General features: G+C 42.1%; 1 protein-coding gene and 1 long non-coding RNA gene across 7 annotated transcripts in view; both read left to right on the top strand.

Moving 5' to 3' along the window:
- Nucleotides 1–300: 300 nt before the first annotated feature.
- On the top strand, nt 301–2,157 carry LOC137858726 (uncharacterized). Its single transcript, XR_011097956.1, has 3 exons — nt 301–596; nt 893–1,247; nt 1,674–2,157. It is a non-coding gene; the product is annotated as an uncharacterized lncRNA (long non-coding RNA).
- A 10,879-nt stretch (nt 2,158–13,036) lies between these two features.
- The window catches only part of GALNT13 (polypeptide N-acetylgalactosaminyltransferase 13), a 109,995-nt gene continuing 106,111 nt past the window's right edge, over nt 13,037–16,920 (top strand). For 3 of the 6 annotated variants that reach the window (XM_068686910.1, XM_068686908.1, XM_068686909.1), the window contains exons 1-2: nt 13,043–13,193; nt 14,120–14,269. The gene's annotated coding sequence lies outside the window, so the exon portion shown is untranslated. Of the gene's footprint in view, nt 13,194–14,119; nt 14,270–16,920 lie in introns of all 6 variants that reach the window. The other 3 variants (XM_068686911.1, XM_068686912.1, XM_068686907.1) reach the window with 2 other exon arrangements.

Below are 16,920 nucleotides of genomic sequence, written 5' to 3'. Positions count from 1 at the left end.
CTGAAAATAGCAGTAACACTGCTTTTCTGGCATTATGTTTCTGTTATTTTAATCTGTGTAAGTCATGTGAAAACTTAACACTGCATAATAAAACCCCACCAGTAACATTTCTCACATTTTTATTTGATAGTCATGCTAACCTAATGCCCCACTAGCACATTTCCAATTAAAATTCCTAAATTCATAAAATTTGAAATATAATAACCATAAGAAATGAACTTTTTTTTTTTTTTTTTTTTTTTTTTAATATTTCAGAGATATACCAAACATGAAAAGAGTATTTTGACAACACTGGCAATACTAGCAATGTATCTATTCATTTTAATCCTCAAAGTGTTTATCTGCGTGCATATTTGGCCATTTTCCTCCTTCTCTGCACTGCAGTGTTTAGCAGGCTGACAATTTAATTGCAACAACCTTCAGAGCTCTCTCAGTGCCTACAGGGGGATGTTTAAAGGTAGAAGTTAACCTCAGCATCACAAGATATGTGCTGGAGCCAATGTGCAGTCGCTCACGAGGCTGCTCAGGAGAGCCACCCGAGCAGGAGCCCGGCCGCCCCGATCCACCTCTCCCTGCCTCCCACAGAGCAAGCCAAGGTACGTTAACCTCATTAAACAACCATTAGCTTTTGTGAATCTCTACATCTAGCTACACAGGAGTTCTCTATATAATGTGCAACAATAGTCTTCGTGAAACACTTGTTTTTTTAACCACTATTTTTTCTGCTTTTGTGCTACTTTGATGGACAAAGCTGCCCAGCTCCTGCTGATGGTGAGCATGCCTTATCTGTAGTGCAGCAAATAAAAGCTGTATACCCAATAATTTGTTTGTTTTGCCCTTCTTATCTCCATGTTGGCAAGAAAAAGTCTTTTCTCTTTTACTATTTTCCCAGATCAGATAGGAACAGGCCATGGATCCAGCTGGTAGGACTCAGTTCACTTAAGGACAAAACCCAGAAGCCATGGAGAAGCCTAAGCCATTGATTTCCAGGACAATGTAGGCTCCTGCAAGGTCGTGTACTTTCTGATACAGTGGGATGTAGAGATTCCTGAGATGATGTAGCTCCAGATGGATCTATACAAGCTAAAATGCTCACATTTCTGCCAGGACTTCTGCATGGAGCCACACAATGGAGAGGCACTCTCATGCGTTGCAGACGTACCACAGCACAGTGAGTGCTCTCAGTCATTTTACAAGAATTCAGGCTTCACGTGGACTGCCTGGTAAAATGGCTACTTGGTTGCAAGGTATGTGAAGATTCTTTTATTTTTTCCTTTGAATATGGAAGTAAGGATACTGGTTAGTATAGACTGAATTAAGCTTGTATAACAGAGGTCTTATAAAGTTATTACTCAAGCAGGATATGCTACAACATTATGAATCCACTATAGGGTATCATGTTAATGACTGTTGTTTTCAACTTAGTCCAGAACAGTACTATTTAACTGTACTGTAGTAGTTCAAGCTGTAAACAAGGGGAAAATTAAATCACTCAATAGTCATATACTGTAGTTAATGTTGATTTCCTTTATTTTGAGCTATTATTATTATTATCATTATTATTTTAAGGAAAACTTATGTAAAAAGTGAAAAAGAACACAGCAGTCACTATTACTGTATTACCATTTTAAGACACATTTTTAATTCTCCTTTATCTCCTCACTCCTTTCCAGCAAGGGACCCAAAGCAGCAGATGAAAATGGTTTCCTTCAATAACACAGTATGCTGAAGAACCCTTTTTTTTTTTTTTTTTTTTCCCTTTTCAAAGTCATTCTCAGGTTATGTTCATTTAGCAGAATGTATCTACTCATGTCTTCACCTTAGAGTGAATTATACATATTTCTACTGGACATCTATGGGTTTGTCCTTTATTGCTAGTTTTTTATCTCATCAGTAACTCGCTATCAGTTTTGACATCCACTAGCTTGGACTGGTTTTGCTCAGGGATACCACACTGAGGAGGTTTTCAGAATGTCTCCAGGAATGTAGATTCTGCTAGGCTTAATGTCTAGAATATTTTATTGAAAAATGTTTTATTGAAACCCTCCTCTTCCTTGAAAAATGTGGTGACATCAGTTTGCTTTACTTCTCTTCTCCTGTCTTTATACAGGGTAAGCAGGTTTGCCATCCTCTTTCGCAAGTGACTGAAAATAAAAATTAAAAATTAATTTAATTTTAAAATTAAAACATTTAATATATGTACTTTTGCACTGTTATGTTAGTTCAAAGTGGTTTTGGAGCCACCAGAAACAATGAAATCCCAGTGACAGCTTCATTGGTGCAAGCCTACATACGCTATTCTAGAACAACGTGCAGTTCTGAGTAGCTTTTACAGAATGTGTGAACCTAACGATATAAATAATCTACAGCAACGGTACCACGCTAAGGGTCGTGCCTGTGGGAGAACAGGATATAATTCTAAACCCTTACTCTGCACTTTTAACTCAAGAGAAAATCCATAATGTTAATTCAGATAATAAGAATTCAGTCTTGTTTGTTTCTTATCTCATTCAATAAAAATTCAGTCTTGTTTGTTTCTTGACATGGCTCCTCGATGTGCCCCAAACCTGAAATGAGAAAGAAGGAAGAGTGCTGCCAAGCTCCCGAGCTCTGAGGGTAAGGATCCCAGGTTAAAAGCTTCCTGGGGCACCTACGCTGCCTGGAGAGCTTCTGTCAATTAGATGAGTTTAAGTGGAGGCTGAGTTAGGATTTCTTGGCTCTGAAATCATGCAGTCATGAGAGTTAGACAAGGATAGCAGAAATAAAATGTAGATATTATTGGCAACTCATGCAGACACAAAGGATGTGGATGAGAATATGAAGAAAAGAGAAAAACCTGGATGCTCCCTCCTGCTGCGGGGTTGTAATGATGATCCACTTCAGGGCCCAAGCTAAAATAAAATGTTTAATGGTCAGGGAAATAAAACACAAGCAAAATTCAAAGAGTACTGGAATAATTTTAGTTAAATCAATTTATGATCCAAGTGATGATTATTTATCAGAGAGATGAAATATGGAAATCAAAGGTACCATACATGATATAAAGTTTCCCTTTCCAAAATAAAACAATGCAAGGGAAAACAAAACAAAGCAGCATTGAGGAAGAAAAAAAAGAGAGAAAATGCCAGTAGTCTTCAGAGACTGGAAAATGAAAAAGTACATTTCTAAAGACATGGTGCGAAATGTTAGTCACAAAAATAAAATAAGGTATGGTGTTTGTTTGTAGAAGTCTTCATAAATTTCTGTCATGATGTGCAATGTTCTTGTAATCAACAGCTTCTGGGGGGAGAAGAAGGAATTTGACAGTAGGTTGCATATGATGAAAAAGCTTGCAAAAACTATAGGCAATGAAGTTTTAAATTATCTTTTAAATATTCAGAGACATTTGAGGGCATTGCCTTTGCTAGCAGTTTTATTTTGGTAAGCACAGAGTAATGAGATTGGATTGGGTTATTTTGTTTCTACATGTATAAACGTCTCTGCTGTCTCCCCAAATTGACAAAAAGCATTAAAAATGCATAAATGATGTTACGGCTTTGTGGTAGGAAATCATATTTTGAATTCAGATGCAAACAGCATTCTTTCAAATCAGAACTGATCAACAAAAAGAACATGGCCAGGATTAATTGGCTGTAGTGGGAGTCTAATGACTGCAGGAAGGAAAATATTGACGGTGCTGATACCAGTGGAAAGAAAAAACCCCTTGAGATTCTGCAATGACAGTGAAAAATAAAAAAAAAGATTAATCTTAAAAAGAAGGAACGACTGGAATAAAAACAAAAGAAAAGAAAACAAAAAGGGCCTCAGTTTCATAGAGTATGATACCAGCAGCAGAAAGTCTGACTGGAGGATGTGAATGAGCACAAGAGGTTGTTCCACAAAGCTCTCTTTTGCCATGAAACCCAATGAACCTACAAAGTTTGGCTTGACTCCACACCGGTGGAGAAAGCATTCCCCACAATTAGAGTAGCTTTTGCTGGTGCTCAGAGGTGGCAGCTGAAAGCAGCCTGGCACTTACCCTCCATACTGTTTCTGTATCATTTTAACTACATAAATTGGGAAATGGGAGCAGTTACAAGTACCCAAGGTATACACCTGTGGATATTGCAAGTATTAAGTCTCTGGTTTCAAACTCTCCAAAGTATTACTCATAAGGAAAAAATTGTTAACTATTTGCTGCTTTATGTTCACATAGAGTAATTTCAAATGGTGTCAATACATTGAAACAGTTCTCTGATTTTAATTAATTGATGAATACGAAGAAAAAGTCTCAAACTAACCGATTCTTAGTTGCAGATAATGCCCCCTGTTTTGTAAGGACTTAATTAGAAGGTTTTACTGTTCAGCAGTAGAGCACTCATAATTCTAATAGATAGTCTGAAATAAATAAGCTTAGAATTGGGCAGCTGTTCCCAAATTAGCACTGTCACAGAACTTGACTTCTTCTAATCCTTTTATTATGCAGACTCCAGATTTACTTCAACCCACAATACAGCACTATGCTTGAAATTTAACTCATTCTTAGCTACGTGCTCCTTCAGCATGAGTGACTGCATGCAAAACCACATTGGTCTTTCCAGGGTACACAGAGATGCAGGAGAAAGCCAAACCATTTCCTCTGGCGAAGTTAGAAGCCCTAGCTGAGATAGGAAAAAGTTGATGGTGGAGAGCAGCCTGGTTGGATCTGCCATGCGTGGTGGTGACAGCAGCACTGAACGAGGCAATTGAGTCACTTCCAGGCGTGGACGTCACTGGGAGGCTGGCTCCAGCACAGCAGATGCTCTCCCAAGGTGTGGGTGGCATTTTCCCACCACAAGCAAGATTTCAATGAACGGCATGGTTTCAGATGGATGCGTATAATGCCTTGCAAAATTAAACCAAATGTGAATGCATTTTTTTTTTTTTTTAACATGGGAAATTCTGCAAGCAGTATAAATGACATTTGGGTTCTGCCTTGGGAAAACATTTGGAAAGGGTATTTACAAAGGGAAATCTAGTTTCTCCTTTCACAGTTCACTTCATTTTTTACAAGTAGCATTTCTGTTATTGTTGTAGGTGCCAAGGTCAAAACCCTCTTTATTTAAATGGAGTAAATGCAAATGTGCTGTGAGACACCAAGTTTACACCACAATGGGTAATGACTGTTCATTTATTTGTAAGAAAGAACATTTGCGGTTTATTTTTGAGCCAAAAAGATTGTTGGCCGTTATTATACGTATGAAAATGTGATATCTCATTTAAAATGTGGCAGCAGCTACTGACAGAAGCAAAACTAACCCCCAGAAAACCCTGTATATAGAATAACTGCTTTCCAAATATGAATGAGGTCACACTTGGATGTGATCTATGTGTTATTAAAATCAAAGATTTCCCTAGGCAGAAAGCCATTAAGCCTGAGTTAACGCCATAAATATCTAACAGCTACTTCAGGTGAATAATTCTGATTAAAATACCGCTGTAGCTTTCTCAAATCACACTCCATGAATACGGGTCTGGAAATTAGGAAAACGATGTTGAGCAGTTACCAACTTGCTTATAGAGGTGACAGGGGGGAGTTTGCCCCAAGTGCCATTAGTGCTTGGTGGTACGGCTCTGGCAGGGTCAGCGGGTGCCAGGGGTGTTTCTGGCACAGCCTCGGTTCGGTGGCTGTGGTGCCTGCACAGGATGCGAGGATTTGGATTTAATTTCCTCCTCTGCCTTGCAGAATTTCAACCTGCAGCTCCCATTCCCGGGAGAGCTGGCGAGACTGCTGGCTAATGAGGCAGGAAGGAAATTTCTCTCAGTCCACCCTATTAAAGCCGTATCACTTTGTACAGAATCATTAAGTATTAATTGGGCCAGAAAGAAGGCAGGGGGATGCTGTGGATAGCTGAGCCCTAAGCCTGCTCCAGCCAGTGTTTCATTTTCTCCCGTCAAGCTGCATTTTGAGCAGGGTTTGGCCACAGGCCTGCCTGCTTGCAAGTAGGAAATTCCTGTCCTTGCTGCCATGCCTGGGGATATGGGGTGCAGAATGGGGACAGCCACCCTCACACCTCCTGAACAGACCGATTCTGATGGCGTGGGGCTGGGCGAGCAGGGATGTCTGCAGAAAGTCAGCTCTGAAAAAAGTCAGCTGAAAAAAGGTGCTCAGAAAAAATCTGCTAGGCCCAACAGAGCAGGGCTGTCTGGCAGTGTCAGCTTCAACCACCTCCCAGTCCCAGTGGGTATTTATCACCCCACAGCTCACTTGTACATCTGGAATACCCTTTGGCTCACAGTCAAAGGAAAGGGGATCTTGATTTTTAAAAGAAAAGCCATCCTGCTTGCCCTTACGGCTTACAGATATGCAAGTACACAGGCAGAATGAAAAGGAGAACAGTTAGACGGAGAGCTACATCTAACCAGTGCCACCTCAAAGGAAGACAAACTTCCCCGTTCGCTGCCAGGGGAGCAGCTCAGACGTGCCCTGGTGTGCCAGCCTCCCTTCCCCTGTGCGAATTACTTCTCTTGTGGCTTACGAGCTGCCTCAGGCATGACCTGCACGGAGCTGGATCAAACTCCCGTTATCATTTCATGTTTTCTAATTCAAGACTGCCATTTCTAAACTGTTTTACTTTAATTTCAAGAACTCTAGCCGCGTTGGTAAAACGTTATTTTTCCTCTGAGCTGAGACCAAAAAGACGGTAATCTCTCTGATCGATGCCTCTGAGGTTTCCAAGAGAACATGTGCTGAAATCCCAAAGGCAGTTTTATGGTGTGAATTCAAGATGCTTCCTATTTCTAATAAGAAAGCTGTATGATTTCCAATGTTCACAGTGTTGTTTCTACGTGCGATTTTGAAGTACAATTTGCAATTCATGCAGATAGAGATTGGAAGCACAGATTAAGAAAAAAAATGAGAGGATAACGCTAATAACAGAAGTTTTAGCTTTAAAAAAGGAGATCATTTGAAGGGGAAAAATAAATTGTGTTGTAGGAAGACAAGAGGGTCAAGGAAAATTGAGTTTTACTAAAATAATGTCTTAATTTATCATGTAAGTTTTACTAAGAGAAGTCAGAGAAATGATAGTAGATGTAACCAAAATTGTTTCTGAGCTTTTGCAAGGTGACAGAGCCTTATAAAGTCTCTGATGGTGTAAAACGTTACGAATATCAAAAGCAGATACTCCAAATATGGAAATTTCATGCATTTCTTGACAGAGGACCAGATCCTGTCCCACATAATGGAACAACTATTGCACTAGTGCAGTTCTGTGACCCAAGGGGCTACGATTGTCCCTGTGGTCCTTCGACGGAGGCAGTTCTTGGTACACCTTATACCACCTGGTATACCATACACTGATTTTTGAGGTTCTTTGCCATGAATTTAGGACTTGGAGGAAGGCTCCTTAAGCCTTCATCCATGTTAGTACATTGAACTTGCTTGGGACCATTCTCTGGCATGGGATTGCCTCTTCCTCCACAGATGAATAGGCACAGATGCAGAAATGTCCCTTAGAATTTAATTTACTTGGTCTCTGGGACCAAAGACGCTTCTCAATTAAACACTCTGTTAAGGACTCAGTTGTGTTGATATAATCACTGTAATGGTGACAGAGAAGTGAAAACATCCTGTAATGACATAACCAGATCACTCAGTCTTCTAGGCAGTGATTTGTTTCCAAAAGTAAATCAGGAGAATGAGTAACCAAACTTCTCTCTACCCTAGGAAGGTAAAACTTATCACCTGGAAAAAAAATAAAAAATCATAAGTTAAGTGTCCCCTCCCCTCCCAAATGAGTTTTCTTAGCTTAATTGACTTAAAGTATTTTTATGTCCTTTCTGTTTTTAACAACTAGTCAAAATTAAATCACTTCTGGCCTAAAATTAATGGTAAGTCACAGGTAATGAAAAATCTGTACTTCAGACACTCCCACAATGGATGAAAGAGCTTCACTCAGAAGGGTATAGAAGTAATAAACTTGTAATAAATGTCAGAAAGATGTGAGCCCTTTATTGGAAAAAAACTCATGTACTGCTTTTAACAACTGAACCTGTCAGTTATATAAATGATAATGTGCATTGAGGGAAAGTAAGCTATAAATCCCTTATTTCTGAAATGAAATTTCATCAAACATGAAGAAATAGGTTGATGACAAAATTAATTCTCTGTAATGCCAAATATAGATGCATCTGGATAACAGTGTTTTGAGTTGAGAGCAAAAAGGGTTTTCCCAAATATTTTCCTGCCTGATAAAAGCTTTGCATCCAGAAGTCCCCGTGTCCTTTCGGTCATTCTCACCTCAAACTGTGGACAATTTTGGAATATTATTTTTTCTGCCACTAGCAGGTATTGAGTAAAGGCTTTAGGGCCAGTTGCAGGATGCACATAGTCAAACAACAGCAGGCTGCTGCATTCAAGGGAACCATGAGAAGAAATGCTCTTTACCGTCTCCAGCACAGGCAGGTTCAATGAGTAAATGCAGACCTCAGGGTGCTCAAGACTGGCTTCTCACTAGACCTGAAACACATTTCACTGAGTTCACCGAGAGCTGGGATTCTTCCTGGGCCCACAGCCAGAGACAGAGACTCCCATTCACTACCTCGGTTTAGGTTTGGTTTTATTGATGGTTCCCAGCTTTATGGATCTTACTCTTCTGTTTAAATTTGGAGCAGACTGAAGCATTTAAATAACAAGCAAAACATGGAGTGGTATTAATGCTAATGCCCTTACTTCCCTTCCATTACCAGAGAAATGAATTTTATTCTTCAGTTAAACAAACAAGAAAAACATAAAAGAAGCAGAGGTAAAATGAAAAGAAAGACAGGACAACCTGTCTAGAAAGACAGGACTACTTGTAGTAGCCTGAGGTTTACCCTTTATAAATAAGGAAGGCAAGACACAGCAGTTACTAAGATGTGGGGAAAAAAAAAAAAAAAAAAGGAAATTAAATCACAAAGCCCAGATGACATTTGTCTAAGAGTCTCGAGGAAAGTGAAGTCTGAAGTAACTGAACTACTGCCAAATGTATGTAATTTATCATTACACACACCTACTATATCAGATGAGTGGACTAAGTGTCATATCCTGCCTTAAAAAAGCTCTAAGATTTGTGTTCAAGACATAACGAGAGTACAGGGCATGAAGTATTTAAATGCAAGGGTATTTCAACCTTCTCATATAGGGCAGGAAAATTTATCTCAAAGGTCATCCAATTTCTTTTCAAATGGTAAAACCAGGCTGTGTCGTTGTAAAGGAAATCTCTGTCAGAGGAGGTATGGGATTAACTGATGCATTAGCTGTGATTGCTTTAATATTATAAATGATACTTCACGGGTTTGATGAATAGTTACATTTGGTTTACCTGCGGTTCTGCATTTGAAAAGATAATATAGAGAAAGCAATAAAATTGAGTAAGTAGAACAGTACAGGGCTGCTATTACCTAAAAATAATAAATGAATTACACTTGAAGGCAGTATACATGCAATAACTGTCAGTCGGTTATCTATCAGCCCATTTGATTTCTATTAGGTGGTAGGAAAGACTTCTATATTTTGTGTAATTATTGATGTAAAATTCAGATGAAAATGAATTGGTTTCTTCCTTCAGCTTTGTTTTCCTTTCTGCGTAAGACCATGCACAAGTCAAAGGGATCTGTTCCAGAAAATAAATATACATACTTTTTTTTTCTCCAGCCTCACCTGCCAGAAAAAAAGGTTACCTTCTGGCATGACAGATTGGCTAGAAGGTCATGGTAGATATCCCAGTGGAGCTAGGGATACATTTTTTGGCACAACATCATATATACATTCTAAGTAATGCAACACAATATTTAAAAGTACTTGCCAAGAAAACACGCTGGTTTTATTTAAATGCTATTCAATTCCAGCTCATTCAAGCTTAGCAGACGTGAACTTACGCAGGTCTCAACCCACTGGTAAGCAGGCTGACAGGGATGCTGCTCATGTATCTGGAAAGCAAAGGGGTGTTCTGTATCTCTGCTTTCTCTGGGAGGGAAAAAGAAAAGTTCTAGTAGGAAAAAAAAGAAAGTATAGGGAAAGATGAGTATCTGTGTAGATGTGGTGCAGCTTCTGTATAAGGGGAAACTGAAGAGACCAGGACTTTCCTACTGCCTGTGAAGATAAAAGAATAGGAAAGACCAAAGCATCTGAGATAACAAATACATGTACAATAAAAAGAAGTATCAGAAGTATCCACCATTTTTTCAAACTACTAGAATGGAAGACCACCATTAAGAATATTAAGCAGCCACTATAAAACTAATGTGGAGAAGCTGAGGTACTTCTATTTAAAATGTGTAATTAATTTTGGAACTCTGTGGCTCAAGCTGTTGTTGCAACCAGAAGTCAAAAGAGATTAAAATTGATATTCAAATAAATTCACAGAGTTTCTATAAATGTATGTTAAATTCAATGGACGGAATGCAGCCCCCACACTGGAAACTCCACACTTCTAATTGCTGGAAACACAGATTGCTGAGAGAAGTAATCCTTTCCTTTAGGCTACTTTATGTTTTCTCTATTTCTTATGCTGCTTTCCAAGCAACCATTCCAGATCACTGCCTTTGATTCAATCACGTATGTCCATTCTTATGTTGTGTGTCCTTTGCCATTACATATTAGGTATTGTGGATTTTTTTTTTTCCCCAAAAATGGGATTCTGTTTGTCATGGTTACCAGCATACTGCTCACCCACAGTAAATTATAAAACAGATGCTTCCGTGTAAACACCACGCTGTTACACAAGCCACACATGTAAAGTTTGCATACCTAATCTTGCATGTTTTATTCATTCCTGTACCTCCACGGCTTTATTTTGCATTCTTAAATTGCGAGGAATTTGTTGCTCTAAAAAGGACAGTACTGCTATATAATGTTGTCCAATGCAAGTTTGGAGAAAGAAGTCTTTGCATTTGGCCACGATGTACTAAAGGATGAGAGAAGCAATAATGAGTGACAGACTAGACAGGTTACTGCAGAACCACTGACAGGACTGAAGCAGAGCTGCTCAATATGCACCACCTGCATTGAAATCCCCTTTCATCATTGAAATCTGAATTGTCAAGGCCTTTAAAGGTGGGACGTGGACAATGCAAAAGTCAGGAGAAGTCTTGGTACACGCACATGAAATGACCACTACTATGGAGGATAAAATAAAGTATAAAATTTTTTTGACATGGGAAGTATCTTTTATACAGTAGTTTAGAAATCCGTGCCATCGCATTGTCAGGAGCTTGTTGAAAGTATCTTAGTAACATTTGGAGATTTGCTATTTTCATGAATAAAGACAGCAGATGTCTATTATATGAACTAAGAAGAAAATTATAGTGAAAAGTGAACGTTTCTGCTCTCTGACAGCGCATGGCAACTAGTCAGGTGGAGAAAACCATCCTTCTGGGAGACAAAACTGCTCGGGAGTATTTTTATGTTGCTCTTTCAAACAGGTGGCATTGCCTAGAATCTAACATGGTGCTGGGACGGAGTGAGTAATGCAGCCACTGAATTTTGTTGTTTATTTTGTATTTATTTCTTTTAAGGGACAGTACTGTTTTAACCAGTTGACCCTGTACTAAGAAGGATTCCAAACTCTGTGGGGGTTATTTTCTTCTACTATATTGATTCACTTCTTCCTACTTGGAACAAGCATCCTAATATTAGTATTAAAAATGAACAGAGAATACTTTGCACTTACACAGGCAACATGCATTTCTGCATCTCAGCATACTTTACGGAAAGCAATTAATGCTTACTACACCCATGTGAGGTTAGAGATAAGAAAGCTGCAATGCAGAGGAATTGACTTGCTCAGCCTCAGAGAAGCACAGAACCACGGATATCAAGTCTTGTGCTCTAACCACTAGACGAAGTTGTCTACTTTGTTATACTAAGTCTATATTAGGAATAATTTAATACTTTAGAGGCTCTGTATCACAAATGCTGAACTGACTTTGTACCTCCATAGAGATGTTAAAAAACTCCGAGCAATCCTTCTGCATGTTTTGAGAAGAGAAACAAAGACCATCAAGCTATTTATTTAAATGTTATTTTGGAACATACTGAAAAACGCTTCTATTATTTTGTTCTGAGCGCAAGAAGCACAAAGTGTTAAGAGGCTTCTCATCCTCATACAAAGCAGCCAGTCTACGCAGTCAGCCCTCGGTGTCAGGAAAGATGTTATGCAACTGACTAGAAACTTTCAAGTCGAGACTTTTTCACCTTGCTGTGGTGCTGCTGACCCTGATGGTGCACAGGTAGGAGGATGGAGGAGGCACTGCCACCAACCCACTGCCAAAACCCAGAGCTTCCTGGAGCCCTTACCCTCCACCCACGGAGAGTGTCTATGTGCAACCCTTACCTCCCCGTTAATGTAAGCAGGAGGGGCTGGTTTTATCTTTTCTAATGAGTGAGATTTTCTTACGAAAGCAACAGTACTTCAGCCAAAGCAGAAAACACGCCGACACTGCTGACACAAGAGGTAGGGCCCCGAGATCTGTGGGTGAGGGTGTGAGAAAACACTGCATCAGTAGGCAGAGGGGTGAGGTGGCAGAAACTCTTTGAATTTTGCCACAACAGTGACATAGATCTACTTCAGGGAATGTGTTTCAACAATAATTGATATATATATTTTTCTCAATGAAGAAACACAAGGTTTTGAAGCGCAGCTGAACCTTGCTGCGGGGTCTGGCAGCTGGGGCTGGGACAGGAGGCAGGAGCACCATCGTTTAGCCTTCCCCACACACTGGGGATTGCAGACAGCAGGCACAAGACTGCCAGTGAGCGTTAATAACGTAATAAAAACAATAAAAGGGAGATTTGGTTCCACTAGCTCAGTGCCTCCGTGAGGAGCAGCGAGCAGCCAGGCTCCCCATGAGGCGCTGAGGAACACCTCAGGGCAGCAGCAGCGGCCCCCTCAGCCCTCGGGACAAACACTCGGCCCCGTTAACACCTCAGCACCACAACCGAGGAGCTCCGTGGGGCTCGGGGAGGCTCTGCCGGGCCTGGCCGGGCCAAGTATCGCGGGAGCCGGGCGCTGCCGCAGCCGTAGGGCGGCGCCATGGCGAGGAGGAGGCGGTGGCGGAGCCCGGCCCAGCCCAGCCCAGCCCAGCCCAGCCCCGGGCAGCCCCGGCCGCGCTCCGGGGCCGCTGCTGGCGGCGCTCCGCTGCCGGCGCCATGCGGAGGAGGAGGGCGGCGGCGCTGCTGGAGCTGAGCGCGGGTGAGCGGGGCGGGATGGGGATGGGATGGGGACGGGGATGGGGAAGGGGACGGGGATGGGATGGGCACGGCTTCTCCCTCAGCATCCTGAAGTTCGGCGAGGGGAGGGATGAGACGCGCTGGGGTTTACGCCGGGCACAGCGAGGGTTATGTATTTGCGCTGCTCGGTGGCTCCCACATTTTGGGGAGGGAGACGAGGCCTTAAATCTTGTGCTGGGTCTTCAAACGGAGTTTAACATTTCCCTGAGCGCTGCCCAGGGCTAACAGCGCCCGATTGCCGCTGCGGTGGTCCCTAAAGCCAGGTGCAGGGGCTAACGAGGGTGCTTTTAATTGCAATGAACTGCCGAGCTGGCACCTCACACAGAGCTTTAGTTAGGCTCGTGGCTACAGCTGCCGTAGGATTTTTTTTCATTACAAGCAGTTAGGGCTAGCTTTAAACCGAGAGCGTAACAGGGTGAATTTGGCTTCCCCTGGGATCGCCTCAGTGAGGTTTGGGAGCGGTTCCTGAAGGAGCAGGGCTGTGAGGATCCAGCTCACAGCTCCTGAGTGCGGCTGGTGTTGGCGTGAGCGGTGCCGAGAGCTTTGGGGGAAAGCCAGGCTCACAGCTCGCAGCCTCCTCTTCCACTGCCGGCAAGCCGTAAGAAAATACGAGCATAAACAGCTTCACCTTCCCGGCACAAATGAAGAATGAAGGGGACGGCGACATATCCCCAGCCCATGCAGGGCTTTATGGCTCTTAACTCCCCCCAAAACACCAAAAGGATTCCCTAAGCATTTAGGAAGAAAAGAGGTAGCTGTTCCCACCACCCATACCCCAAGAACCCGATTAAGGGGGGAGAATAAGTTGTAGAAGCATCCCTTACCAACTGTGGCAAAGCTCACGAGCGCTTTATATTTGAGAGTCAGACTGTGTTACTTTCCTCCTAGCGTTAAGCACGGTCGCTTTGGGTTGAGGCAAAATATAGCAGAGCGCTACCTGACGCCTCTGTCAGATGGCAAAAATTAAGGCCGAGGAAGAACAGCAGAAATGCTTGGAAATAAGGAACTCGGAAACCCTGTCGTATTCTTCTGCGTAAGGTAAGTAACGATTCTAGCGTTTTTGTGACGTTAGCAGATGCATTCAAGAAAATAATTTTCCTGAAAATCTGTGAGAGTCACTTTTCTGAACATAGGAAATACTGAGTACAAATTATATATGGCATAGTGAGATCTGTGTGCTCTTGGCATGCCTGTTTTTCTTCAGAAACTTGGAGATTAAGAAAGAACTAGTATGTATTCAACTACTTCTTGATGATTTAATTTCAAGTCAGAGTGAGTATGATGTGAAATATCTAGGTTGTCAAAAACGGCCTTTTTAGTAGTCACAAACTTTGCTATTTTGAGGCTGTTTTGTGGGATTGGAAGCAGTGAGAGAGTTTGGATTTCTCAGCATTTTAAAGGGGTTTCTTTGGCTCAGGTACGTAGAAAAAGGCACAGCTGGGCCATTCTCGTCACAAAGCAGGGAAAATCACGCTTCCAGCTGGTGCAGCTGCAAATGTTCCTTGGCAGGTACATCCTCCAGGTTCATGTGAGCAGGGATCTTACCACCGCTGTCTGCTCGGCTGATCTTCTGGGTCGAGTCGGCGGCCGCTGCCGAGCGCTGTGTGCGGGTGTCTGCATGCAGGCACCAGGCATCCCTCGGTCACTGCCCTGGTAGGTTTTCTGTTGGTTGGTGTTTTTTTAAGTGACACTAGTTTCAGCTCCTTAAAGTTTTGGGCTTGTAGTTCTGTCTTTACTCGCAGAAATATTTGTCCATCGAATGGGTTTGGTGCAACTCAAGTGTTTAGCTGTTCTTTCAGTCTTGCTCTGATGTTGATGATGAATGTGCCAGCCTGGATTGTTGCTGCCAGGGCAGCCGGTTCCACATCTCACAGGACACATGGCATCGGTGCCGGCAAGCCACACGTGTGTCAGGAGATCCTCGGGTGCTTGGGCTGTGTTCTTCCGTGGGTGCTTGGCACAAAGCCTTTCCCTGGTTGGTGTCTGCCTTGCTCCAACGTTTTGGCTCCCGTGTCCCTTAGCTGTGACAAGGTCGCACAGCAGCCTGCAGGGTCACCGTGCCTGTCTCCTGCTGGGGCAGTGGGGTAGCTTGGGGAGTGGGTTGGGGAGGCATCACCTCCAGCTCCATCACCTTCGCCAAGGCGAGGAGAAGCCCTGCAGGCTGGTGACCGAAGGCTGCTCGCGTGTTTATGGCTCTCACTGGATGGCTGCACCTCGGGGGAAGCAGGAGGGGAAGGACTGGAGGGGGACTTGGCATTTCCAATCTGTTATAGCACCTGGGGTTGGCTTCTGATACTTGGGTATTGAGTTTATCCCCGTATTCTTTTAGGATTGGTATTTTAGTTGGGTTTACATTTTTCTACTTCTTGCTAACAGGTCTGTAGAAACAGTCTGCTGTAGTACAAGGCCAGTGTGTGAAGGCATGGGCTGAAGGCAAGGGAATTATTTACAAATTCGACATCCTTTACAGGCAACGTGGCTTACAGAGAGGTTGCTCTGAACACAAAAAGCTTTTTTTTTTTTTTTTTTTTTTTTTTTAATGTCTAGATATTGGGGATCCAAGACATGTGTTGCTTTGAGGTATTGATTCTGTGAAAAACTGGTGCCAGGCATATTGCTCAACTCCGGCTGGAACAAAGCAGCGTGAAATAGAGTAGACTTATTACAAAGAAGTTTGGTTAGATGAATTAATAAGCCTTTTCCACTTTAATTTCAGAGTCATGGAAATGCTTTTTAAAATGAAGAATAGGTCTATTTTTAAATGTCAAGCTGCCTATTTCAGGAGAGGAGCGAGGGGGAGAAGCTAATTCTTAAGGCACAAAACACTTGATAGCTCCACTAGATGCACCAGATTTTTTTTTTTCCTTACTGAATGTGAAGGAGCTTCCTGTATCGATCTCAGGGATTGACAGTTTGAATAGTGGAAGTTCTCCAGGTAACTATAGAGGAATTAATAAACTGCTTGTGGTATTTGATGATGATTCACGCTTTTTTTGGAGAGTATGGTATGTATTTAGGTTTGGTTTAATCGATGTTAAGTCAGCTTTTTTTTGTAGGTGAAATTTGTTTTAAATTTATTTATTTAAAATTAAGGTATGTCTTGGAAAAATAGGGTGGCAATCCTTATTATTTTTTAAAGCAAGCTTGCCTCTTCATTTTAAAAGATAATTACTCATGTACCAACTCTGATAAATTTAATTTATAATGCAATGTAGCACATATGGCATCGAAACTTAAGCAGTGGACTTGTTAGATCTTGCTTTGTGACGCCGTGGTCCTAGCACGCACGGCTGCAGGTCTGTGTAGATAGAGTCTGTCCCTCCACGCTGGCCGGTTGCCATTTGGTGCAGTACTGCCTACGTTGCACTCTGATTCTGCAGCAGAGGTTGACAAAAATAGTAGTGCCAAATCTTTCTGCTACCCCTGCTTAAATGTTGTTGTTGCCTGTCTCTCCTCCTGCAGCTTCAGTGAATCACAGGAGAGCTACGGGAAGCATCACGCTCACTCTTTGGTTTTGGATGAGGACTGAAAACTCCAGATTTCAGACCAAGTGGACTCTGGCCTGCTCTCCTTAGGTGTAGAGGACATTTGTGATCACTCCTGCTGGAGAATTTCCTCCAGCAAACTTCTTTCTGAGTACTCTTCAGCTGACCTACCTGCCTTTTGCAGAAGCCAGATGCAAACGGCTC

The sequence above is a fragment of the Anas acuta genome, chromosome 6 (genome assembly GCF_963932015.1).
Source record: "Anas acuta chromosome 6, bAnaAcu1.1, whole genome shotgun sequence".
In the NCBI taxonomy this organism is placed as follows: Eukaryota; Metazoa; Chordata; class Aves; order Anseriformes; family Anatidae; genus Anas; species Anas acuta.
Note: the sequence above shows the minus strand (reverse complement) of the source record. Positions and strands in the feature narration are given on the sequence as shown.